This window comes from Lagenorhynchus albirostris, chromosome 3 (assembly GCF_949774975.1).
Source record: "Lagenorhynchus albirostris chromosome 3, mLagAlb1.1, whole genome shotgun sequence".
Taxonomy (NCBI): Eukaryota; Metazoa; Chordata; class Mammalia; order Artiodactyla; family Delphinidae; genus Lagenorhynchus; species Lagenorhynchus albirostris.
Window position 1 is genome coordinate 32,597,396 of NC_083097.1, and position 11,671 is coordinate 32,609,066.

The 11,671-nt window shown below is 40.4% G+C and overlaps 1 pseudogene; it reads right to left on the bottom strand.

Moving 5' to 3' along the window:
* Window positions 1–837: 837 nt before the first annotated feature.
* On the bottom strand, window positions 838–2,262 carry LOC132518288 (cilia- and flagella-associated protein 53-like; annotated as a pseudogene).
* Between the last annotated feature and the right edge of the window lie 9,409 nt (window positions 2,263–11,671).

An 11,671-nucleotide genomic window follows, 5' to 3' on the forward strand; every position in this document is an offset into this window, starting at 1 on the left:
AGAACACATAATGTGTGGGAAAAGTAAAACTACTTAGAAATTATAACAAAAATGTAATATATAATTTTCCAAGGATTCTGTGAAGATGGTAGGTTCACTATATGTGCTTGACCCCTTTCTCTCCCCAGGGTCCCCACTGAGACCCTGAAGACTTGTTTTGTATAAGTTTGGGGCAGGAAGGAGGGAAGGAAACGTTAGCCAGCTGTAGAGTCAGGAGGGGAGGGGTCCCACCTGCACAGCAATGATCAAGGGCTCCTGGCCACAGCCTGGGGCAGCCAAGTGATTTCCTTGTAAGGCCCTGGGACAGGGATGCTGAAAAACCCTAGAAGAGGCTAGCACACCCAGAGGAGCCTGGGACAAAAATCCAAGGTTACTGCAGATACTTGAGGAGGTCAGCCGGCTGTCCAGGCCTGTCACCTCAGTGACCCCAGGAGGGGCTGCCAGTTTCCAGAAGAGGCCTGCCTGGCTCAGCCACACTGTTCCCCTCTCGTGTTAACTTTCTTTGCCTCGAGATCAGGAGATGCCCAGGAACCTGGTGGCTTCTGTCACTATCCATTAATCCCAAGATCACAGCTGGTTGGCCCATTGTCACCAGCCTCCTGGAGTAGTAAAGCAATTTTTTTTTTCTGTCTGCCAATTCTCAACTCTCATGGAAACAGATCGCCAGTTCTAAGGAATCTCCCTCCTAATAATAATATGCTGGGCTGCTTGTGGGTCTGCAAGGATGGTGATAAAATTGAAGAGGCTACTGTACTTTGTTATTTTTAAAGAACATACAAGCATATTGTAGTCATAAATATTAAAAGACTGAGAAAAAATATGTTGGCGTTTATGAGACTATGCTGGAAGCTTATTATGACAAACTGTCCACATGGGGTGCATGTTTCTGGATGACACCTGATGGGTGATCCAGATCTCCTGGATCTTGTCCTGACAAATCTTGTTTGCTGCTATCTCTGCTTGAAACTTCGTCCTCCTCTGCTTCCTGAGACTGCAGCTGGTAGGATATTTGCATCTGCAGCAGCCTTCTGTACTCTTGGGCTAAACAGTAGCCTCTTGCAAAATTCTCCTACTCTCTGTTAAGTTCAAGACCTTCATTTGTGGGATCCTATTCCATAGCACATTCTTCCTGTTCTTTTCCTTTTCTTTGCAAGCTTTCTTGCACTTGAACTTTTCTTGTACACATGACCTCATTCCCACGTTGTTTCCTTTCCTTCCTGTCAAGTCGCAGCAAACTGTCCTTCTCAGCCAACTTCTTTTCCTTCTTTTCCTCTACTATTCTGTCTAATTCTTTCTCCCAAGCATCTTCCTCTTCACGTTGCTCTGCTAAATATCCCTGAGAAAGCTTCCGTTTTCTTCCCATGTCTTCTCTTTTTTTGCTTCTTTCTTATTAGTCTCTTCGTGGACCTTTTTTTTTTTTTTTTTTTTTTTGCGGTGGCCTCTCGCGTTGTGGAGCACAGGCTCCAGACGCGCAGGCTCAGCGGCCATGGCTCACGGGCCCAGCCGCTCCGCGGCATGTGGGATCTTCCCGGACCGGGGCACGAACCCGTGTCCCCTGCATCGGCAGGCGGACTCTCAACCACTGCGCCACCAGGGAAGCCCTATTCGTGGAACTTTTGAAGGGCCCTTTGCATGAGCTTCATGTTCAAGTCCTGCTCTGTTCTCTATTCCTGTTGAATAGGTCCTACCTTCTCTCAGAGGGCTTTTTGCAAAAAGGTCCTAATTTCCTGCTTTGTCTCCTCTTCCTTTAGCTTATACTATTCTTTCTCAAGTTTACCCTTTGTACCGTTGTTTCTCCTCTTCTCTGTCGCTGCACCACCCGCTCTTGTGTTTGATGTTGGTGACCTGGGCGCCCAGCCCCTGGTGTGTGTTCTCCACCAGCTCTTTCTGTCTCCTCGCCTCCTAGGCTTCTCAGTTTTTCTTGGCTCATTGGTCTTTCTCCCAGGACTCTGAGACCATCTCCTCTTCCACCAGCTTCTACCTCTTCAGCTCCTCACTGAATTCTGCCTGTGCTTTCCGCTCTTCACACACCTTCTGACGGATATAAAGCAACTCAACATGGACCTTCTCGCAGCATTACTTGAATTGCTATCTAACTTTTCAGCCACAAAACTCTGTCTTTATTTTTCTTTTGTCTCTTTCAATAATGATTTTTTCTTCTCATTCTTTGTTTTCCTCCTCAATTGTTTCTTCTTTCAACTGCATTTCAGTAAAACACTCATTTTCTTCTGATGTTAAATGTTCATGTAGTTTATTTCATCTTTTGTCAGTGTAGATGGAATACTGTACTTAAATATTTTTTTAATCTATTGAGGTAACATCGGTTTATAACATATATGTTTCATGTGTACAACATTCTATTTCACCTAATGTATACACTACAGTGTGCTCACCACCAAAAGCTTAGTTTCTATCCATTGTGATACATAATTCCCTTTACTGGTTCAGACCTTCCCACACACCTTCCCCTCTGGTAACCATTACTCTGTTCTCTGTATCTACATGTTTATTTTTGTTTGGTTTAATTTATTTACTTATTTATTTATTTACCACGTATGAGTGAATTCATAAGGTACTTGTCTTTCTCCATCTGGCTTATTTCACTTAGAATAATACCCTCAAGATCCATCTATATGGATCTATATGCAAATGGCAAGATTTCATTTTTTCTGGCTTAGTAGTATTCCATTGTATATATATATACCACATCTCTATATCCATTCATCCATTGATGAGTACTTAGGTTATTTCCATATCTTGGGTATTGTAAATAATGCTGCCATGAACATAGGGGTGTATACAGCTTTTTGAATTTGTTTTTTCATATTCTTCAAAAACTATCCAGAGTGGAATAGCTGGGTCATAGGCTAGTTCTATTCTTAATATTTTGAGGAATCTCCATATTGTTTTACATAATGCCTGCACCAATTTATATTCCCACCAACAGTGTGTGAGGTGTTTCTCCACCTCCTTTCCGACACTTGTTATCTCTTGCCTTTTTGATAATAGCCATTCTAACAGGTGAGAGGTGATAGCTCATTGTGGTTTCGATTTTCATTTCTCTAATAACTAGTGATGTTAAATATTTTTCCACGTGACTGTTGGCTATCTGTATGTCTTCTTTGGAAAAGTGTCTGTTCAACTCCTTGCCCATTATTAAATCAGGTTTTTTTTTGCTGTTGTTGAGTTGTACGAGTTCTTTATATATTTTGGATATAACCCTTTATCAGATATATGATTTTCAAATATAGTCTCCCATTTGGTAGGTTGTCTTTTTGTTTGGTTGATGGTTGCCTTTGCTGTGCAGAAACTTTTAGTTTGATGCAGTCTCATTTGTTTACTCTTGTTTCCCTGTCTGAGGAGATGTATCCAGAAAGATATTGCCAAGACCAATGTCTGCACGAAGTCTTGTATGCAAATTTTCATAGCAGCTTTGTTCACAGTAGCTGAAACCTAGAAACAATCCAAATATCTATGAAATACTAATATGAAATAAAAGGAATGAACAGTACTGCTATACAAAACAACATAGAGGGATCTTAAAATCATTACACTAAGTAACAGAATCCAGACACAAAAGACAGCATATGGTATGATTTTATTCACATAGAGTTCTATCTGAAAGGAAAGCTATAGTGACATAAAGTAGACCAGTGGTTGCTAGGGCTTGGGGGTCCCTAGGGGTTGGGGGTAAGAACAAGGGATATATGAAAAAGGGCATAAGACATATTAGGGTGATGGAAATTTTCTTTACCTTATTTGTGGTTATGGTTATTCAATTGTTGTCAAAACTCATCAAATTGTACCATTAAAATGGATGAATTTTAGTGTATGTAAATTATACTTTAAAAATCTAATTAATTTAAAAATATCTAATAAATTCTGTCATTTAATAATAGTACTATTATGAGTTGTGGGACTCACTGCTACCTCTTGGGATTTTTGCTGCATAAGCATCATACCTGTAGCAATATGCTTGATACTATCTATTAATTCTTAAGGGTTTACTATATGGCAGGCACTTTTTTGAGTGATTTTACAGTTTTTGATAAAATAATCTTTCTACCAGCCCTGCGAGGGAAGCATTGTTATCTCCATTTGACAGATGAGGAAACTAATCACAAAAATATTAATTAACAGCTAGTAAGTGTCAAATTTACATTTTGAAACAGGTAATTTGACTTTAGAGACCAGATTCTTAACCATGACTGCATGGTGAAAGGCAAATACAGGAAATGTACATGTCAATACACTGCAGTCTGTTTAATCTCCCAAATGAAGGGTATATGCAAATAGTAAGTCCTATGAATTCAAGAAGGGTGAGACTTGGCATGGGAAACCTTCATTGGGAAAGGTAATTCTAGTTCAGCGTCTTAAAGTTTGAGAAAGATTTGAATGGTTGAGTAGCATCAGAAAATGTGACTTTCTGAAAGTCACCTGATGTTAGACAAGGCACTTTACTTCTCATAAAGCCAATCATTTCATTCTTAGACTCAACTGGGATATTCTCAGTAATAAAGGGTGAACACTCACAGTCTCTTCTAAGCAAAAGTCATGTCAATTTGTTAATTGTAATTTGGTGTGCTTTAAAATCAAAGGTAATTCTTACCAGAAACTTTAACATCTGCTATTAGATTAGACATTAAAGCCATATTCAGAGAGAATTTTAAAATATTGAAGCCAAACCTTTCACACTTTTGAAAAAAGAAATTGCTTCAAATGTTGTGCTCCAGTCACTCCAGCAGATGGCAATACAATCATTGTTAAAAAAAAATTGCTTCACTATCCAACTTAAAAAAAAAAAAGACAAAACCAACTTACATTTATTTATTTATTTACCTCTGTGGTGAGTCCTTCTCTGTGGTAAGCTAAAATGAATTCTACACAAGATTTTTAAAGATTGCAAAGCTTTCTAACACCCTAATTATAAAGGACTTTAAATGCTAAACTAAACACTGATCTTTATTCTGTAGAAAATGGGGAAAAAGTACATGGTTTTTGAGTCAGGACTGACACGGTCAGAACTGTACGTTAGGAAAATCACTCTGACAGGGAAAGGATGCGTGGAAGGATGTGGAAAGATAGAATAAATATTGCTTGAAATGGTCTAGAACAGAAGTAATAGGAACTTGATCTTGGCCATGGCAGTAAAAACTATGGCTTACATGAGGAAATAACTGCAGGCATACAAGTGAGAGACCTGAGCAATTGATTGAATGTTAGAAGTTCCAAAGAAGGAAGAGCCAAAGATAACTCTTGTGTTTGAATCCTGGTTTGGGCGAAAGCTTACTAGAAGGGGCAGGAATGGGTTTGGACCAAAGGGAATTTTTTGCAGTGCCATCACACACTTATATGCTGATTTAACTCAGCAGTTGACAAGCCAGTCTGCTGTTTAGATGAGAAGCAAAATTTAAGAGACAGATGCACACATGGTGGGTATTTGCAGCCACAGGAGTAGATGAGAAAGTCTGAGAGAGAAAAAGCCTGAAGTCCTAGAAACCTTCTGGAGAATGCTTGCATTTAGGAGAAACTGATGATAGGATTAAGTTTAGCAGGATTTTCAGGTGAGCATGCTGTCTTCAAGGGCCTATGAACAAGGACAAATGGAACAAGAATAACATTTCACAAACTTTGAGATCCTTTGTAAAGAGGTCATTGGACTTTGAGAAACCATTAAACAAATGGATGGAGGCAGAAAGATTATTATGAGAAAGGAGTGGAGAGCTTAAGAAAAAGTGTAAACTCTCTTTTTAAATTTTTTTTTTAATTTTTTTGACTACGTTGGGTCTTCGTTGCTGCACACGGGCTTTCTCTAGTTGTGGCGAGCGGGGGCCACTCTTCCTTGCTGTGCGCATGCTTATTGAAGTGGCTTCTCTTGTGGAGCACGGGCTCTAGGCACGTGGGCTTCAGTAGTTGCAGCACGTGGGCTCAGTAGTTGTGGCTCGCGGGCCCTAGAGAGCTCCGCGGCATGTGGGATCTTCCCGGACCAGGGATGGAACCCGTGTCCCCTGCATTGGCAGGCGGATTCCCAACCACTGCACCACCAGGGAAGTCCCTGTAAACTCTCTTTTGAGAAGTTTGGCAGTGAAGGGAAGGGAAGACCTGGTTCTGTAGATTGACTGGACAGTGGGGACAAGGGGAAATTTTTATACAACACAGAGCTTTCCGTATGTTTGTATCTGCCGTGAAGGAGACATTTGAAATTATATGAAAACTGTTTTCCTTTTTCTTCTTAAATGGCATCTAGATAATTTAATGAAATTGCATAACTTCATTTTACCAGAAATTTGTAGATGTAAGAAAAAATGGGAAATATAATTTGACAGTGAATGTTACAACATGTTTCTCATTATTTATTATTTATCCAGTGTCTACCTGGCTCCTTCCTCTCTGGTGCTGATGCCTGAAGCTTTGGGACTATGAAACTTAGTCATGCTAATCCAGTCTGTTCCCAGAGTCCAAGATCTTTTGAAATGGCAACAAGTGATAGCTCTGAAGGGGCTGCGGTAGCATCAACCAAGCATTTAGAATCATAGAAAACTCTAAAGCACATTCCTCTGTTACGATATGTGAGATGTGAGCATGTTTTCTTGTCCAAACTTTTAATTCTACCCTTTCTGGTTTTTTTTTTTTTCCTTAAGAAAAAGAAAAATCAGTTGGCAATGCTTTATCTTGTTGGCAGAATTCCTGAGGTATAGAATTTGCTTCTTGCCACTAGAATTTTTGTGTCATGTGTCATTTTTGTGCAAAGGAATCTGCAGAGGCTGCCAGTTGAATCTGTCTGAGGAAAAAATAATATAGCCTTGAGTTGCAAACAACCAAGTCTGCCATCAAATATGATAAACATACCGGTTTCATTAAAAACTAATAGCAAGGGGCTTCCCTGGTGGCGCAGTGGTTGAGAATCTGCCTGCTAATGCAGGGGACACGGGTTCGAGCCCTGGTCTGGGAGGATCCCACATGCTGCGGAGCAACTAGGCCCGTGAGCCACAACTACTGAGCCTGCGCGTCTGGAGCCTGTGCTCCGCAACAAGAGAGGCCGCGATAGTGAAAGGCCCGTGCACCGCGATGAAGAGTGGCCCCCGCTTGCCACAACTAGAGAAAGCCCTCGCACAGAAACGAAGACCCAACACAGCAAAAATAAATAAATTATTTTTATTTAAATAAATAAAAAATAAATAAATAAATAAAACCCCCAACATCAAAAAAAAAAACCTAATAGCAAGACAGAATTTTCAAACACAGAGACAATAGAAAGTAAAGACAGGGAGAAGGTGGGGGGAAATCCTCCAGGAACTCTTATGTGTTCTTTACAGCACAAACAGTTGATTTATAAATTCCCAAACACCTGTCTCTGCTTTCAATTCTTTAAAACCACCCTGTACCACTTCTGTCAACAGTCCCATCAAGTGAAAGATGACGAAATTGCTCCCGCCTGCTAGGTATCTCACCCCACATGTTGACATGTTTGGAGGGCCGGGAATGTTGTGGTCTGGTAAATGATAGGGCTACCATGGAGGGCTGCACAATACAATTTTTATGTATATCAGAACCCAAACAGAGAAAGCGAAGAAATCAACTTTTTTTTTTTTTTTACATCTGTAAAGATCAGAAATGCAATTTTAACTCTGACTTTCAATAAACAGAGATTTATTTTTAACGGGGAGGGCATGTCATTCATTTACTCCTTTTTATATTTTTTGCAGAATTGATTGATTAGGTGGTGAACACATTATACACCTATTATCCTGATCATTGCTTTGGAAGTAGTGGGAATCCAAATTCATAAGAGAAAACAGATTCTCTAAATAGATCCTCCTACTTTCAATAAAGCTGTCTTCTTAGGTTAGATCTTAAGATCCTTAAGGACAGGAACTTGTTCTTATCCTTTTTTATTTACTTATGTGTTTATTTTTGTCATACAGTGTATTTTAAAAATACTACCTGTTTAACTCTTTTAAATTTTGACAATCACTTTCAGTTTTCAAGTCAACAGCCATTCCCACTCCTAGGCCAACAAAACCTTTATTCCGTTTAACTCTCTGGTGGCAATGGACTCTAGGAAAGGAGGGAGGTCCGCCCCCCAGCCCAGGAGGTGAATGGTGATTGGTTTTAAACCAAATTGGGCTGGCTCTCCTACGTCCTCATTTACGATTGGTTTAGAGTGGGACATAGAAACAGCTTCTGGCCAATGAGACCTGAGGGGAAGTCTGCAGGGACTTTTGAGAGTTTTTTCTGTTCTGATGTAAAGAGGGAAACATAGAAGAGACCCTTTCACCTTTCCTACTTTTTAATACAACTGTGTGAGGGCATCATGTTTGTAGCAGTGCCACACTCACGGGGAAAGCTAGAGAACTGAAAAGAGCTGCAGCAGAAGGCCCACTTAGTGGTAGGATTCACCAACGCTGTTAATTACTTTTGGGCTTCCGGCCACGAGAGATGATAATAAATGCCCTCATGACTTCAGCCACATTTAGTTGGATATTTTGTACTTTGTAGCCAAAAACATTCTAACTGAGGCAGCAATTTAAAAAGATCTCTCTTATAGTAATAAAATAATAACAATTTGGTTATTACTTGGACTAAGCTATTCCGTTTCCAGGAACGTTGTATTAAAATTTAAATAACTTCAAAAAAAAATTAAAAAATAAAATAAAAAGATCTCTCACATTACCTCATTGATTCTGCTAATAATCTTGTGAGTGTTATCTGGAGTCTGCTGAGGACGTCGAGACCCAGAATGTTGAGCTGACTTGACTAACACTGCAAAACTAGTAGGTGGCAGACCTAACACTGAAATCCTAGCTTTGGATGACCCTGCACGTGCTCTGGGTAATGCACTTGATTGTTTAACTTGGGCTGAGTAAGGACGAGTAAAGATTTGCTGAGATGAGTGAAGCTGCAATCTTGGGGAAATTTCCTTTATTCCTGAGGCAATCCCTTATGAACTTTCAGGTCTGCTAAAGGCTGGTCTCTTCCTAACACTCTGGGGGAATCCATTGTTAGTATTCCTAGACATAAAGATTTGGAAGGAAATTCTTTTTCACATTTGTCCCATCTTCTTCCTGCCGTTCACTGATTTGTACTGAAAATACAGTCTGCTCTTACTTCCAATGGAATGCCCTGTTCTAAGAACCTCACTGTTATCTGTGAGGTGAGATGGAGTCCAGCCTCACAGGAGAACTCCTGCCCTTCCTCTTTCTGATCATCTATCTTCCTTGGGCATGGGTAAGTGCGATTCCCAATTCCACTTCGATTTCCAAAGGAGGGGGTAGCTTCTCTGCTTCATACTGGCTCTGACTTAGACCTGTGACCATCCCTGAATCTTTCCAGGCCCATTTCCACACTCTTTAAACTTCACAAATGCCTAGCACAAAATCCCTGCCACCCCTGCCTTATAAACTACTTCTGGGAGCAGGTGTGATTTTTATCACTCTCTGTCTTAACATGGGTTTCTTAGAAAACAAAGCCCAATGTACAAACTTAGAAGCTAATGCTTTATTGGGGGTTCAGTCCCAGGAAATCTAGAGTGCAGGACAGTGGGTGCATTAACAGATCCAGCAGTGCTCTAATCCAGTTTCTTCTTGGCAGTTGGTGTCACATGTGGGATCTATAATGGTGACTCCATTGGCATTTGGTGCCTGCCTCTGGAACCACTCTTGCTGGCCAGTAATCAAAACAAGTGGTCAAGTGTGGGCAGGAAGGGTCTGTTGAGTTAGACTTATTGGCTTTGAGTGATGCAGAAACTGGGTCCGAACCCAATCAGTGTTCCCAGCAAGCTGAGAAGGCATCTCTTTTTTTTTCCTTCTAGTTTCATTGAGGTATAATTGGCATACACTGCTGTACGAGTTTAAGGTGCACAGCATAATGATTTGTAAGACATTTCTTTTTTTTCCCCTCACTTTAAAGGGGTTGGGTCTCTCCTAGAGGTTGATATCCTCACTCCTGCATCTCTAGCGCTTACCTGTTCCTCCAGAGCCATAGGTAGACGGGCCAGTGCTTACTTTCATGGATGAATAAAGGAGTCCCTACCCACCCCCAAGAATGTGCAAATTATGAAATCCTATTTTGTATCTTCACTGTGTGGAACATTCTTTAACCGTAAGGGAATAAATTCCTTTTTAGGATCTGAGATCCTCTGGATATTGGCTAACTTGTATTGCTACAGTCATTACACTTTATCAGAACAAAACGTAAACCAAAAACTTTTGTCTTGTACGGTATGTTTTGATGGGTGCACCAAAATTTTTATTTTCTCTATTGCTTTCATAAAACACACAGAAACTGATGAGTTTGAATTATATAAACCCAGCAGGGACGGAAAGCATTAGATTAGTTCAAGAAGAAGGAGATGAGGCAGGAGATATAATTCAGATAATCAAAAATCGTTGTTTTAGTTCTGGAGCAGAGTTTTAAATTATATTTTCTCTTCTTGTCTAAATTTTTCTATGTTTGTAGAAAATTTTAAGAAAGGGTTTGCTTTTCTTTAATAATAAGCCAGTATCCACCAATGGAACTTCTTCTCTGTAAAAATTTCTGAGCAATATATTTGGAAACTCATGTCTATAAAGGCAGAATTGGAGACATAAGTCTGATTTAACTCCACATGTCAGCAACAATACTTGAGCTGCATTCCTTTTAGCACTTGTCACCAACAAATACAATTTAGCCAGTGATTTTTGATGAAAAGCATCATGTGTGCCATGGGAAGCCCAGGGATCGCACTCTCTATGGTGTGGTGAGCGCTCAGGCTCACTGTACCACATTCCCATCTCAGCTGCATATTGCAATGTGTTGACCAGGCCCTGCCTCTCATGACATATTTGTGATGGAACGGGAGCATTTTAGCTGCCCCCATAGCCACAGACCTGGAGCAGATCTATGATCTAGGTGAAGTGCTCTGAGTTTTGGTCAACACTGTCAAAATAAAATAGCGTTCGAAGAAGAGTGGCTGCTGAGGAAAAAAGTCAAATACAGATGTTCTGCTTGCTTTGATACTTCATTTTGGATACTAGAAAGAGCGGAGGATCTGGATTTAGAACCAGTTCAGTTTTATTCCTGGCTTCTTCATTTATTAACTCTGTATATTAGAGTGTGTTTTAAAAAATTTCAGAATCTCAGTTTCTTCTCTGCAAAATGGAAACACTCATTCTGACCTCAAAAGGCTCCTGTGAATAGGAAATGAGAGGTTGAATGGAACTATAGGCTCACATCCTGACTCCTAGTAGGTCTTCATTAGAGTTCTACCTCTCTCTTTCTCCTTCCTCCTCTGCCCAACACACCCTCCCTCCAACATTTCTACAGACCAGGTACGCCGTAGAACCTGGTGCTTGGCTTACACAGCAGTTCTCTCTGATCTGTCTTGACACCTTCCACTTTCCATGCGAGGAAAGCTGTATTTTCTTTCCCCAGTTTCCTTTGCATCTAGAGATGGAGGACACACTTCTGGCCAATAGGACATAAAAGGATATCTCCCGAGAATTTTCAAGGAAAGTTTTGGCTTACTGATAAACAGAGAGAAGCAGCTGGAAACACTCTTCTTCCTACCTTGAATGCCTGGATCTGGGACAGTCATTTTGTCACCATGTGGCAAAAAGCATGCTAGAAAATCCACAAGAAGCAGAGATGCAAGTCCTGACTTCGGCTTGTAGCTGCCTATTCCAGTTTTTCA